Below are 14,468 nucleotides of genomic sequence, written 5' to 3'. Positions count from 1 at the left end.
ACTGACATAGATGAGATTGCTAAGTTCAATTATCTTAAATGTCTTGTGAAGGGAGAACCCTATGAACTGATTAAGTCCTTTCCGGTGGTCAAAGGCAATTATCAAATAGCCTTACGTGTCTTAGCAGACAATTACTTTGATGATGACAAGGCTAGAGTTAGACATGCAGTCTTAATATCAAGCTTGAAGCCACCCAAACATTGTTATTCAGACTTACAGGCATTTAGAATCACATTAGACAATAGTCTCAGATCTCTAGGTGCTAAATATGACCTAAGGCAATGTGATTGGTTTATCAGTGGTATTGTACAGGATAGGTGTAGGTTTGACAGTGTCAGCGTGCCTCGTTGTGCTCCCGGTTTTCTGGTGTTTTCACGGTCGCTCTTACGTGCTAGAACTTTAATTTGTGTCATCAATCCTATACGATACATCCCTCTAGCGCCTGGAACCAATCTTGGGCGGAAAACATTATATACTGAGTAAAAAAAAGGAGAATTGTGTGCACTACCTAACAGAGTTTACTGCCAGAGGGGAATCATAGGCCTGTCCCGTGTGGAAAAATAATAATAATTGAACTTTGTGTCAGAGGAAAGAAAGTCTCCCTGAAAGCATTGAGTATACATAGTGTATAGTGTATACTACAGTGGCTCCCTAGTATATTGATGATAAAGGCTAAAGTGTCATTTGAAAACAGGTGAATTTGTAAATGAAGTGATAAGCCTATAGAGGCAGGTGCCAGAAGTCGCCAGAAACTTACCACAGGTCAGCTGTTTTTAATAATCTTCCTGGCCTGCTAGTGTACTCGCATATAATCTAGTGATACCAGTGAATAGCAGAATACAGTGTTGTAGTAGCAACTAACCAGTATTATAATGGTACTTAGTGGAGTGGAGTGACTTTCATTAGTTTCTTTTTCTTGAAATACCAGACGTTACTGTGAATTTCATATAACCTGTAGTTACCAGCGGTCGCAATATACACAACGAGAAGCAATTATTACTACAGAAAAAGCGCCCTTCCTCCAAAATTTGCACCAGTCAACTATAGTGATAATATAGCATTTATTGTGGTGGAGACGGAAAAAAAAAAAAAAAAAAAATAGAGAAGCTAGATACAGTGATTGATAAACAAGGGTGGAGGCTCGACCATTCGTCATTGTAGGAGTGCCAGCAGTCACCGGCTCTTCAACACGCAAGTTATACTTTTGTATCAATCAAATCACATATTACTCGGGTAGATAATTTCCAGTAGATCCTTCATGTGTTAGCTCAAATCACCGACCAGTATGGTTTAAATAAGTGACCCACTGATCAGATCAGATAGACTGGTCCGAACCCTTGACTGGTCCGAACCCTTGACTGGTCCGAACCCTGGACTGGTTTCAAACGGTTTCGTTGTGCACCACCTAGCAGGTTATTAATAGAATATTCAAGAGGTTGCTAGTAGAATTGCAGTAAATCAACCATTCAAATCATTATGAAGCTGTGTGTAGTCTGTGGTCAGTCAAACAAACGGGCTTCCACATGCATAAATTGTCATTTCTGTGGAAATTGGTGTCACGCCCCTTGTGCAGATATCCAAGAACTAGCTACAAGCAGTATTAAAACAGGGAAGTGTTTTTGGGTATGCCCAAATGAGATAAATCTGTGGACTAAAATCACAAGGGTATTAAAAGAGGTCAACATCAAAGCTGCTTTCATAGAAAACCTGGAAGCTTTCTACAACAGATGGGAACATAAAAAATAATAATACAACAGTCATAAAAAGTCCGGGCTGAATGGTACTGCCCTTGATACTGGCCATGTAGTCAGAAACTGTAAGGCTGGAGATGATGTCCTGGTAGTCAGTAAATGGGGGGGCTGATAGTGCTGTCCTGGGAGACAGTAATGGGGAAGCTGGAGGTGCTGTCCTGGGAGACAGTAATGGTGAAGCTGGAGGTGCTGTCCTGGGAGACAGTAATGGTGAAGCTGGAGATGCTGTCCTGGGAGACAGTAATGGGGAAGCTGGAGATGCTGTCCTGGGAGACAGTAATGGTGAAGCTGGAGATTTTGTCCAGGTAGTCGGGAATTATACGCAGGAAGGAATACATATAAATGACCCCATAGGGGACAGGAGCCATAGTAGGGAAACAAGTGTAGTCAAAGATAAGATAAAACCAATATTGCAAACTAGAAATACCGCAGGAAATAGCAAACAAGAGGACTCCACTAGCAATAGTGAGGATATATTACCAAAAACAAATGGTGGGAGCTCCATTGTTGGTGCTAGGGAGGATAGAAGTAAGACAGGGAAACATGCACCAACAGGGAATACAGTCACAGAAACCCAAGGCAAACGGAAACCAAGCCTGTGCACATACTATGCACTCGGTATCTGCTGGCATGGGAAATCTGGAAAAACAGATGGGACGTGCAACTATGACCACCCTAGGAAATGCCATGCCCATATGACAACAGGAAAATGCAAACTCCCTTCCTGTAAGCTTTTTCACCCTGAACTGTGTACCTCTTCAGTACAGGAAAGACTGTGCTATAACTTAAATTGCCAGGCATACCATCTAAAGGGGACAAAAAGATACAAAACATCCAGGCCATGGGAAAACCTGGGTAGCCACAGCCACTCAAGAGGGAGAGGTTTTTTAGTGCCAGGAAGGAAAAAAAACTGGCAGGAAATGGCAGAAATCGTACACCAAATCCAGTCATTCCTGGAGTGGAACCACAGTCGATGGCCTCCACTCCAAACCAACAGATACAGATACTAATGCCGGAAAAAAAATCCCCCCCCAGTACCAACAATACCACCAGTCCGATAACATTCTTCTATGCAAATATACAGGGTCTAAAGCCAGCAACAAACAACAAAATACCTTTCATCCGTGGACTGCTTGCAGAGGCAAAGGCAATGTTCGCGGCTTTCACTGAGACCCACATAAAGGATCACTTGGACAACGAAATATGGATCCCAGGTTACAACCTATACAGATGTGACAGAGTGAACAGGCAAAAGGGGGGGGGGTTGGCCTGTACATTGCAGAGTCACTTGTTTGCACAGAACTGCTAAATGCCTCAAATGATGTAGTGGAAGTTTTAGCAGTAAAGGTCGAGAACCAAAACCTAGTCATTGTGATAGTCTACAAGCCTCTGGATGCAACATCCCAGCAATTCCAGGAACAGCTGTTAAAAATTGACCACTGTCTGGAAAACCTTCCAGCTCCTGCACCCAACATCTTGCTCCTGGGGGATTTCAACTTAAGGCACCTAAAATGGAGGAATATAGCAAATAATATTGTTGCAGTAATAACACCAGGAGGCAGCTCTGATGAAAACTCACACTCACGCGAGCTTTTAAATCTCTGCACAAAATTCAATTTAAACCAGCAAATAATAGAGCCTATTAGACTGGAGAATACACTAGACCTCATCTTCACTAACAATGATGATCTGATAAGAAATATCACCATATCAAAAACAATATACTCAGATCACAACATAATTGAGGTTCAGTCATGTATGCGCGGAGCCCCTGACCGACATAATGAGATTAGTCACGAGGGAGCATTCACCAAATTCAACTTCAATAACAAAAACATAAAGTGGGACCAAGTAAACCAAGTCCTAACTGATATAAGCTGGGAAGATATACTAAGCAACACAGACCCCAACTTATGCCTAGAACAGATTAACTCGGCGGCACTCGATGTATGCACAAGGCTTATTCCTCTAAGAAAAAGGAGGAGTAGATGTAAAACAGAAAGAGACAGGCGCTCCCTTTACAGGCGACGGAAAAGAATAACAGAGCGGCTAAAAGAGGTCAATATATCTGAAATGCGCAGGGAGACACTGGTCAGAGAAATAGCAAGCATCGAACTTAAGCTAAAAGAATCCTTTAGGAGTCAGGAATCGCGGGAAGAACTAAAAGCCATAAATGAAATCGAAAGAAACCCAAAGTATTTCTTCTCCTATGCCAAATCAAAATCGAGAACAACGTCCAGTATTGGGCCCCTACTTAAACAAGATGGGTCCTACACAGATGACAGCAAGGAAATGAGTGAGCTACTCAAGTCCCAATATGACTCAGTTTTTAGCAAGCCGTTAACCAGACTGAGAGTCGAAGATCAAAATGAATTTTTTATGAGAGAGCCACAAAATTTGATTAACACAAGCCTATCCGATGTTATCCTGACGCCAAATGACTTCGAACAGGCGATAAATGACATGCCCATGCACTCTGCCCCAGGGCCAGACTCATGGAACTCTGTGTTCATCAAGAACTGCAAGAAGCCCCTATCACGAGCCTTTTCCATCCTATGGAGAGGGAGCATGGACACGGGGGTCGTCCCACAGTTACTAAAAACAACAGACATAGCCCCACTCCACAAAGGGGGCAGTAAAGCAACAGCAAAGAACTACAGACCAATAGCACTAACATCCCATATCATAAAAATCTTTGAAAGGGTCCTAAGAAGCAAGATCACCACGCATCTAGAAACCCATCAGTTACACAACCCAGGGCAACATGGGTTTAGAACAGGTCGCTCCTGTCTGTCTCAACTATTGGACCACTACGACAAGGTCCTAAATGCACTAGAAGACAAAAAGAATGCAGATGTAATATATACAGACTTTGCAAAAGCCTTCGACAAGTGTGACCATGGCGTAATAGCGCACAAAATGCGTGCTAAAGGAATAACAGGAAAAGTCGGTCGATGGATCTATAATTTCCTCACTAACAGAACACAGAGAGTAGTCGTCAACAGAGTAAAGTCCGAGGCAGCTACGGTGAAAAGCTCTGTTCCACAAGGCACAGTACTCGCTCCCATCTTGTTCCTCATCCTTATATCCGACATAGACAAGGATGTCAGCCACAGCACCGTGTCTTCCTTTGCAGATGACACCCGAATCTGCATGACAGTGTCTTCCATTGCAGACACTGCAAAGCTCCAGGCAGACATCAACCAAATCTTTCAGTGGGCTGCAGAAAACAATATGAAGTTCAACGATGAGAAATTTCAATTACTCAGATATGGTAAACATGAGGAAATTAAATCTTCATCAGAGTACAAAACAAATTCTGGCCACAAAATAGAGCGAAACACCAACGTCAAAGACCTGGGAGTGATCATGTCGGAGGATCTCACCTTCAAGGACCATAACATTGTATCAATCGCATCTGCTAGAAAAATGACAGGATGGATAATGAGAACCTTCAAAACTAGGGAGGCCAAGCCCATGATGACACTCTTCAGGTCACTTGTTCTATCTAGGCAGGAATATTGCTGCACACTAACAGCACCTTTCAAGGCAGGTGAAATTGCCGACCTAGAAAATGTACAGAGAACTTTCACGGCGCGCATAACGGAGGTAAAACACCTCAATTATTGGGAGCGCTTGAGGTTCCTAAACCTGTATTCCCTGGAACGCAGGAGGGAGAGATACATGATTATATACACCTGGAAAATCCTAGAGGGACTAGTACCGAACTTGCACACGAAAATCACTCATTACGAAAGCAAAAGACTTGGCAGACGATGCACCATCCCCCCAATGAAAAGCAGGGGTGTCACTAGCACGTTAAGAGACCATACAATAAGTGTCAGGGGCCCGAGACTGTTCAACTGCCTCCCAGCACACATAAGGGGGATTACCAACAGACCCCTGGCAGTCTTCAAGCTGGCACTGGACAAGCACCTACAGTCAGTTCCGGATCAGCCGGGCTGTGGCTCGTATGTTGGTTTGCGTGCAGCCAGCAGCAACAGCCTGGTTGATCAGGCTCTGATCCACCAGGAGGCCTGGTCTCAGACCGGGCCGCGGGGGCGTTGACCCCCGGAACTCTCTCCAGGTAAACTCCAGGTAATATAATAATTATTATAATAATCAAGGGGGAAGCGCTAAACCCGGAGGATTATACAGCGCCTGGGGGGGGGGATGTGGAAGGCATTCAGGCTTAATTCGGGGAACTGGAGCACAGATCCAATTCCCTAAATCAAGAGCCCCTCACCAACATCAAGGAACCTTCCTTGAGGGGAACTCCAGGTAAACAAACTATTGAACGATTAAATATTATGTTCAATAAACGCAATTTCACTTGTGAAGAAATTAGCAATGGTTTACAAACAATAGTTTCATGCATGCAAGCAATGAGACAAGATGAAGAATCCACAAATCCAGTGGATAACAAACCTTCAACTCAGTATAAGAAGAGTATACCTACTCCCACTAAACCACATAATGGGAAATCCCATATAGGCATTTATCAAGCTGTGAATACAATAGACAGTAAACAGACTGTCATACATAAACGTACTCCAAAATGTGTACTTTGTGATGGAACACATTGGGCACAGTATTGTATTCAATACACATCAATAGAGGCACGTAAACAACGTGTTCATCAGCTGAAAAGATGCATCAAGTGTTTAGGTGAACACAAGGGAGGTAAATGCTCACTGAAGAAGTGTTTTAAATGCAAGGGTATGCATCATACAGCATTATGCCCAAATGCTTTTGCTGAACAGCAGCATACTTCCACAGAATCAGGAAGTCAACAAGCAACAGCATTAAATGTGAGAGATAAGTTTAAAGCAACTGCTCTCCCTATAGCTTGAGTTGAGTTATCTAATAAATTACACAAAACCAATGTGCTAACACTATTTGATCAAGGCTCACAAAGGTCCTTCATAAGAAGATCAATGTTGCAGAAACTGAATAAACAACCCTATGCCAAAATACAGTTAGATATAGCTGGTTTTTTCCACAATTCTGGTAAACAGACATATGACCTAGCCAGAATCACTGTTGGTCTAGGAAACAGGAAAAAGACTGTAGAAGCTGTGGTAGTAGATGATTTGCCTAAGTCTGTGCAGATCCAGGGATTAAAAGAAACAGTTGCAGCACTGAAAGCAGCTAAGGTCAAGTTAGCCTGTCCTGACATACAGACGGACACAATTAGTCCAATTGATTTAATCATTGGAAGTGATTATTATCACTGTTTTGTGCAGAATATAGTAAGTAAACATGATGTTCACTTGCTGAAAACAGCAGGAGGCCACATGATATGTGGTCCCATTCCCTCTCAAAGTGGGAAAGAAGCTGATATTGATTCAGTGGAAAATGTACTAGTTACGAGAATAACCGCTGATCATGTACCACAGCAAAAATTATCATTACTGGAAGAAATGAATGAACCAGTTGATAAGTTGTGGGATTTAGATGCGATAGGTATTGATGTAAATAAACCAAGCCCACAAGAGTCTCAGACTTATAACCAATATTTGGACACTGTCAAATATAAAGATGGACAGTATTGGGTTAGGTTACCATGGAAATTAAATCCACCACATCTGCCTAGCAATTATCGCATGGCTTTCGGACAGATGAAAGCACAAATACATGAGCTCAGGAAGAATCCAGAGTTACTGACTGTCTATGATAATATCATACAAGAACAGTTGGACAATAAATTCATTGAGGAAATAGTCGAAGATAAGTTGAAGACAAACGCTCATTATCTCCCGTACCATGGAGTCAGAAAAGATTCTGAAATCACTCCACTACGTGTTGTATATAATTGCTGCGCACGTGCAAATAAAGATGTAGCAAGTCTTAATGACTGTCTGATGACCGGACCCTCACTAACTGAGAAGCTTGGAGACGTGCTTATGAAATTTCGCACAAACCCATATGCCTACACGGCTGATATTTCCAAGGCTTTCTTAAGAGTAGGACTACAAGAAATAGATAGAGATTATACTCGATTCTTGTGGCCTGAAAATCCACATGATCCTCAAAGTCCTGTGAAAACTTATCGCTTCAAATCAGTATTATTTGGTGCAACATCCTCTCCATTCTTACTAGAAGCTACTCTAAATACACATTTGAAGAAATCTGAAAGTCCCTTCAAAGAAATCTTAAAGAAAAGTTTCTATGTGGACAATCTTCAAGGTACTGTGAATAAAGAGGAGGATTTGAAATCCTTATACAGAGAAGCTAACAAGGAGATGAAAGAAGCAAATATGCCTCTAAGGATGTGGAATACAAATTCAAAGCAATTAAGGGAACTTATCAATGAAGATTTCCCTGAAACTGAAATTCCTGATTGCAACAATATGCTGGGACTTAATTGGAACACACAGGAAGATACTTTGAGTCTCAAAAAGATAAACAATAAATCATGCAGTACACTCACTAAACGTAGTTTACTGTCAGAGGTATCACAATGTTTTGATCCTCTAGGACTCGTCTCACCAATTACCATAAAGGGTAAAATGCTTATGCAAGATGCATGGAAGCTCAAAATTGGATGGGATGAAAAATTGCCTCTAGAAATGAGTCAAGCATGGGATGAAATATCCAAGGAGTTTAAACAACTTCATCAAATTAAATTTCGCAGACAAATAGGTCATGAGGGAAACAAGTACACATTACATGTGTTCTGTGATGCGTCAACCAAAGGTTATGGCGCTGTAGCTTACATGAGTAATGCTGAAGGAAGTACACTAATTACTTCAAAGGCCAGGGTAGCACCCTTGAAGGTCAGAACAGTACCACAATTGGAACTGACAGCACTCTATGTAGGTACAAAATTAGCTGTCTATCTCAACAAAGTACTTGATCATCTCACTATTGAAAAAAACGTGATCTGGAGTGATAATGAGGCAGTTCTCCAGTGGTTAAGAAATAATAAGAGTAAGTTGGTCTATGTACAGAACAGAGTAGCAGAAATAAAAGAGATGCAGAGAGATTATCTCTTTCTTCACGTCTCTACCCAAGAGAATCCAGCTGACATGTTGTCACGTGGTGTCCCACTCAAGAAATTTGTGGATAATAAATTATGGCTCCAAGGACCGAACTGGCTCTCTGATGAAAATAACTGGCCTCAGCAAAAAACTCACATTATGCCAGAAGAAACAGTCTGCATGAACACAGCAGAAATAAGTTGTGTAAATACTGCAGACACAACAGATATAGTCATTGATGGATCTAAATACTCATCTTTGGGTAAACTCTTAAGAGTTACAGCTCTTGTCTTTAAATTCATTAAAGGAATAAAACCTGATTATGAATATCTTGAACCCATTAAATACTGGGTGAAACTAATACAGAAAGATGTTTTCTCTACAGAATATAAATTTCTAGAAACACAAGATAAATCCCCAAAGAAACCTGTCATGATTAATTCTTTAGGACTTGATCTCGACTCAGAAAAGATTATAAGATGTCGAGGAAGAATTCATAATTCTTCACTACCTAAAGAAGCCATACATCCAATATTGATCCCCAAGAATCATTGGCTAACAAAACTGATTGTGCAAAACGCCCACAGTAACGTGTTACATGGTGGGGTAGCTGACACACTTTGTCATATACGACAATCCTACTGGATACCTCAAGGTCGACAAAGTGTGAAAAAACAAACAAAGGACTGTATTACTTGTCGTCACTACGATATGCGAGTATGTCAGTATCCAGGTCCACCTCCATATCCCTCTGAAAGAGTTTGTCATATCACTCCATTTGAGGTGACAGGTGTAGATTACACTGGACCAATAATTTTAACCAAAACAGTTGAAAAAGTTCCCATCAAGGTGTACATCTGTTTGTTCACTTGTGCTACGACTAGAGCAGTACATCTAGAAGTAGCCACTGACATGTCTGCTGAAACCTTTATCAAATTATTCAGAAGGTTTGCAGCCAGAAGGGCATGTCCCAGACTGATGATTTCAGATAATGCAACGAACTTTGTTGCTGGTGCTGCTTATATAAGCAAGATCTTTGATCAACCAGAAGTACAACAGATGCTGAATCAACGCAGTTGTCGCTGGAGATACATTCCTCCTAAATCTCCATGGCACGGCGGATTTTATGAAAGAATGATCGGCATTGTAAAACGTTGTTTAAGGAAGACTCTTCATCGTCAGAGAATAGACTTGGAAGAATTCCGTACAGTTGTGACTGAAATAGAAAATAGAGTCAACAACAGACCTCTAACTTATGTTACCAATGATCTGGACAATTTAGAAGTGTTAAGTCCATCTCATTTACTCCATGGCAGAAGGCTCGAACCTGTTCCTCACATGAATGATAAAGAAATCATAGAGGATCCTACTTATTTCGAACCTGAGCAACTCAGAAGTAAATTCAAACACCTTAATAAAGTGATTGAACATTGGGAGAAAATTTGGCGAGAAGACTATCTCACCTCATTGAGAAAACACTTCTATGGAGCTGGTGTTCCTGAAAATCATAAGTCCTTAAGACCTGGTGACATAGTGATTATTGACAATGATGGTCCGAGGTCTCAATGGCCACTTGGAAAAATTGTGACCATATATCCTGATGCAAATGGAATCATCAGGACAGTTGATGTTTTGAGCAAAGGTGTAGTGAATAAGCGGACAATAAATAAACTAGTGCCGTTAGAATTACACAGTGTTGAAAACAAAATTAGTGATTCTCCAGAAACCACACAGACTAAAGCTGTTCAGAAAAGACAAGCAGCAGTGGTGGCGAGTGAGAAAATTAGATTTAATGTTAAGTGATGAATAGTTCACCTGCAGCGAACCTCCGCCGCCCCCCAGTGTGGAGAAATTTTCTCCAGGAGGGGAGTATCAGCCCCCTTCAGCCCCTTTCAGCCCTGAGGGGCCAAGCCCTCTCAGAAGGGGCGAGCATCTTGTTTACTGCTACAGTGAGTAATTGATCACAGATGCCGAACGAATGTGCAACGTGGTCAAATGACCTCTGCTCCTTGCAGTGCGGTGTTGCAAAGTGTATTTTTATAAGAGACAGTACATTCTTACTATAGCAGGACAATTAAGGAAAATCCTGCTCCCACTTTATTACCATGGTAAAGATAGTGGACATTGTTGTCTATGCTTAAGATAGCAAGATTTAAACATTTTGCTTTGCTTCATTGAGGAAGTGGCAAGGGAGCAAAAAGTACTAGGTCAGCTTTTTCTTTGTGCAAGGGGCAGCAACGGCTTGGGGCGGTGTGGCGCGGGCAGATTAACTTTGACTCTAGAGAGAGTGACACTGACGCCAGGATAACCAGCAAAGAACATTGATCTGTGCGTTAGTGTGAACAAAGTGTCTCATAAAACACAATAAACACTTAAGAGAAGTGTGATCAGCTTCTCCAGTGATAACTTTGTGTGAACAATTATTGATGAACAGTGTAACAACGAGTGTTGCGATCCAACAGAGTGTAGTGCGACATTCTTCAAAGAACACTATTCTTCAATCAACTCAACGGATATCCGGGCGTAATTACGGGTCAGATACATATACCCAGGTAAGTGTTCTAACTCGTGATGTACTACTATTGACTGCGCAGTTGAGTATAAAGTCGTGAGTTAGAAACTTATCATAAACCCCAGTGATATGCGGATCATTGAGTCCAAACAAGTACGTACATCGTCAGCCACCAGTGTATGAAATATGCTGACATAACACCCCCTAGGGGTAATTTATATTCTTACAAATTATATTTCTTGACAGCCCATGTTGAGATGGTTTCGACAGCTTTCAAGACCTCGTCTGCAGGGGCGGCTGTGTAGACGATTTGCTGTCATTTATCAGCTAAGTGTTTATATTTATATTTATAAATTAAACATAGCTGGTAAGGCCAATATCTTCAACAGGGTGTGTGGACCATGAAATCATGGGTAAGGTGTGGCTGTGAGGGCTAGAAGCTATGGGGAAATGGTGACTGAAAGCATGAGTAAGGTGTGGGGCCATGTGAGCTTGGTGGCATGGGTGGGGGTTGTTGCTGGGTGTACAGCGAGGGTATCACTGTACACCCAAATAAAAAATAAATAAAATGCCAGGAGCAATGGGCTGGTAACCCCATCTTTTGTATAAATTACTAAATTTAACCCTTTGAAGGTCACCAGGCACTCTCAGAGACTTGTTCTCAGGGTTGCCAAAATTAAAAAAAAAAATATTATTTTTTCTTATGAAAAGATAGAGAATCTTTTCCCGATCATAATGACACCATAAGTATGAAATGCGATGGAAAACTTACAGGATTATGCTCTCGCGAAGTTAGCGGTCTCGAACATGTTTACACATCGGCGATTTTGCCCACTTTGAGCCCTATTTTTGGCCAATTCCAGTGTACTAGTCGACAAAAATCATAACTATTTCGCTAGAACTCCGTTTTTTTTATCGAATGAGTACAAGAAACCACCCATTTACTAATTTCAACTATCCAATAAAGTGGTCAGAATTTAGCAATTTTGCCAATTTCACACAAATTTCAAAAGATGCCAATTTCCAAATGGGGTCCAGAATAAACAAGAAAAACACTCCTGGCACTAAAATAACATTTCCACTGTTCATTAGTCATGTCCCTAGGCCCCTCTTACATTTCTTTTGCTTTCCACTTTGATTTTTTATTCTCATAAAAAAAACAAGATTTACTGTTATGCAGACTACTGCATTAGTGTAGAAATGGTTATAAATAATATAGGCGCACTTGTGAAAGAATATTAGACTCACCAGTTGACGTGTATTGGACGCTTAACATGATTTGTTTACTTTTGAACTTTGGTAAAAATCGAACATTTCTTATTACGCACTGTGTGCTGCAGGATTTTTTTTTATACTGTGCACACTGACCACATAGACCCATTCTTTCATATGTAGGCCTATCAGATTTCTCTTGCTAGATTTAAGGGCGCTAGAATTTATGCGTACTAGTACGTCAAAAACCCTGGCCGTACTAGTGCGGCCAAAACCCCGAAAGGGTTAAAAAGAAAAACTTCTTGGTTTTCCTCTTTTTTTCAGGTCACCCTTCTTCAGTAAGAGATGGCCAGTATGCTGAAAAAACTAATAAATAATAATAATAATAATAATAATTAATAAAAATGGTAATAATACCCCCATGGGACTAGTAGGTTAGAATTCTTCCCCACTTAGCTATACTTCTTGTAAACGGCAACTAATATGCTAGGAACAAGATGCTAATAATTACCTTCCCCTTCCTTCTGTACAATAAGTCCTCAACTTATGAACAAACTGAGAATCTTCTGTATTGTATATATCATTATTATATCATTACTCTGTATAATATCACTATTATACACAATACAGAAGGTCCCCAACATGTTTGTAAGTTGAAGACTTCCTGTATTATGAATATCATACACAATACAGAAGATTCTAAATGTGTTCGTAAGCTGAGGACTTACTGTACGTATTTAATTACTAAAATAGTCAAAGAAAATTTTGAAAATGGGTGTATTTGAACATGTGTGGGTATAGTAAGAAAGAACTTGGTGTTATGCATGAAAAGAAACTAGATGTCCTAACACTAAGTGAGAAAGGTATAAGAGGTCAGAGAATTTCAATATGGAGAGGTAAATGGGTTTAACCCTTTGAGGGTTTTCGTCGTACTAGTACGTCTTACTCATAGGGTTTTTTGACGTACTAGTACGCATAAATTCTAGCGGCCTCAAATCTAGTGGGAGAAAGCTGGTAGGCCTTCATATGAAAGAATGGGTCTATGTGGTCGGTGTGCACAGTCTAAAAAAAATCCTGCAGCACACAGTGTATAATGAGAAAAAAAAACTTTGACCATTTTTTTGGAATAAATCAGCGACTTTGCAGTGTATTTTCGTATGGTATTTATTGTTGTATTCTAGTTTTCTTGGTCTCATTTTATAGAATGGAAGACATATTACAGAAATTGAGATGATTTTGGCTGGTTTTACAATGAAAGGTGCCTTGAAATTGAGCTCAAAGTAGCAGAAATGTTCGATTTTTACCAAACTTCAAAAGTAAACAAATCGTGCCAAGCATGCAATACACGTCAACTGGTGAGTCTAATATTCTTTCACAAGTGCACCAATAATATTTATACCATTTTTTACACTAATGCAGTAAAAATAAATTCAAAATGGAAAGCAAAAGAATATAAGAGGGGCCTTGAGACGTGACTAATGACTAGAGGAAATGTCATTTTAGTGCCAGGAATGTCTTTCTTGTTTATTCTGGACCCTATTCGGAAATTGGCATCTTTTGAAATTTGTGTGAAATTGGCAAAATTGCTAAATTCTGACCACTGTACTGGATAGTTGAATTTCATAAATGGGTGGTTTCTTGCACCCATTCGATAGAAAAAATGGAGTTCTAGCGAAATATACATGTTTTTTGTCGACTAGTACAGCGAAATTGGCCGAAAATGGGGCTCAAAGTGGGCAAAATCGCCGATGCGTAAACATCGCCGAGACCACTAACTTTGCGAGAGCATAATTTCGTAAGTTTTCTATCAAATTTCAAACTTTTGGTGTCTTTATGATCGGGAAAAGATTCTCTATCTTTTCATAAGAGAAAATAATTTTTTTTTTTAAATTTGGCCGACCCTGAGAACGAGTTTCGGAGAGGGCCTGTCGACCCTCAAAGGGTTAAGTCTGGTGTATCTGAGATAATCAGAGGTAGGGAAGGAATAGTGGCATCAATTATGGAGAGAAA

The sequence above is a fragment of the Cherax quadricarinatus genome, unplaced genomic scaffold, assembly GCF_038502225.1.
Source record: "Cherax quadricarinatus isolate ZL_2023a unplaced genomic scaffold, ASM3850222v1 Contig727, whole genome shotgun sequence".
Lineage (NCBI taxonomy): Eukaryota > Metazoa > Arthropoda > Malacostraca > Decapoda > Parastacidae > Cherax > Cherax quadricarinatus.
Note: the sequence above shows the minus strand (reverse complement) of the source record.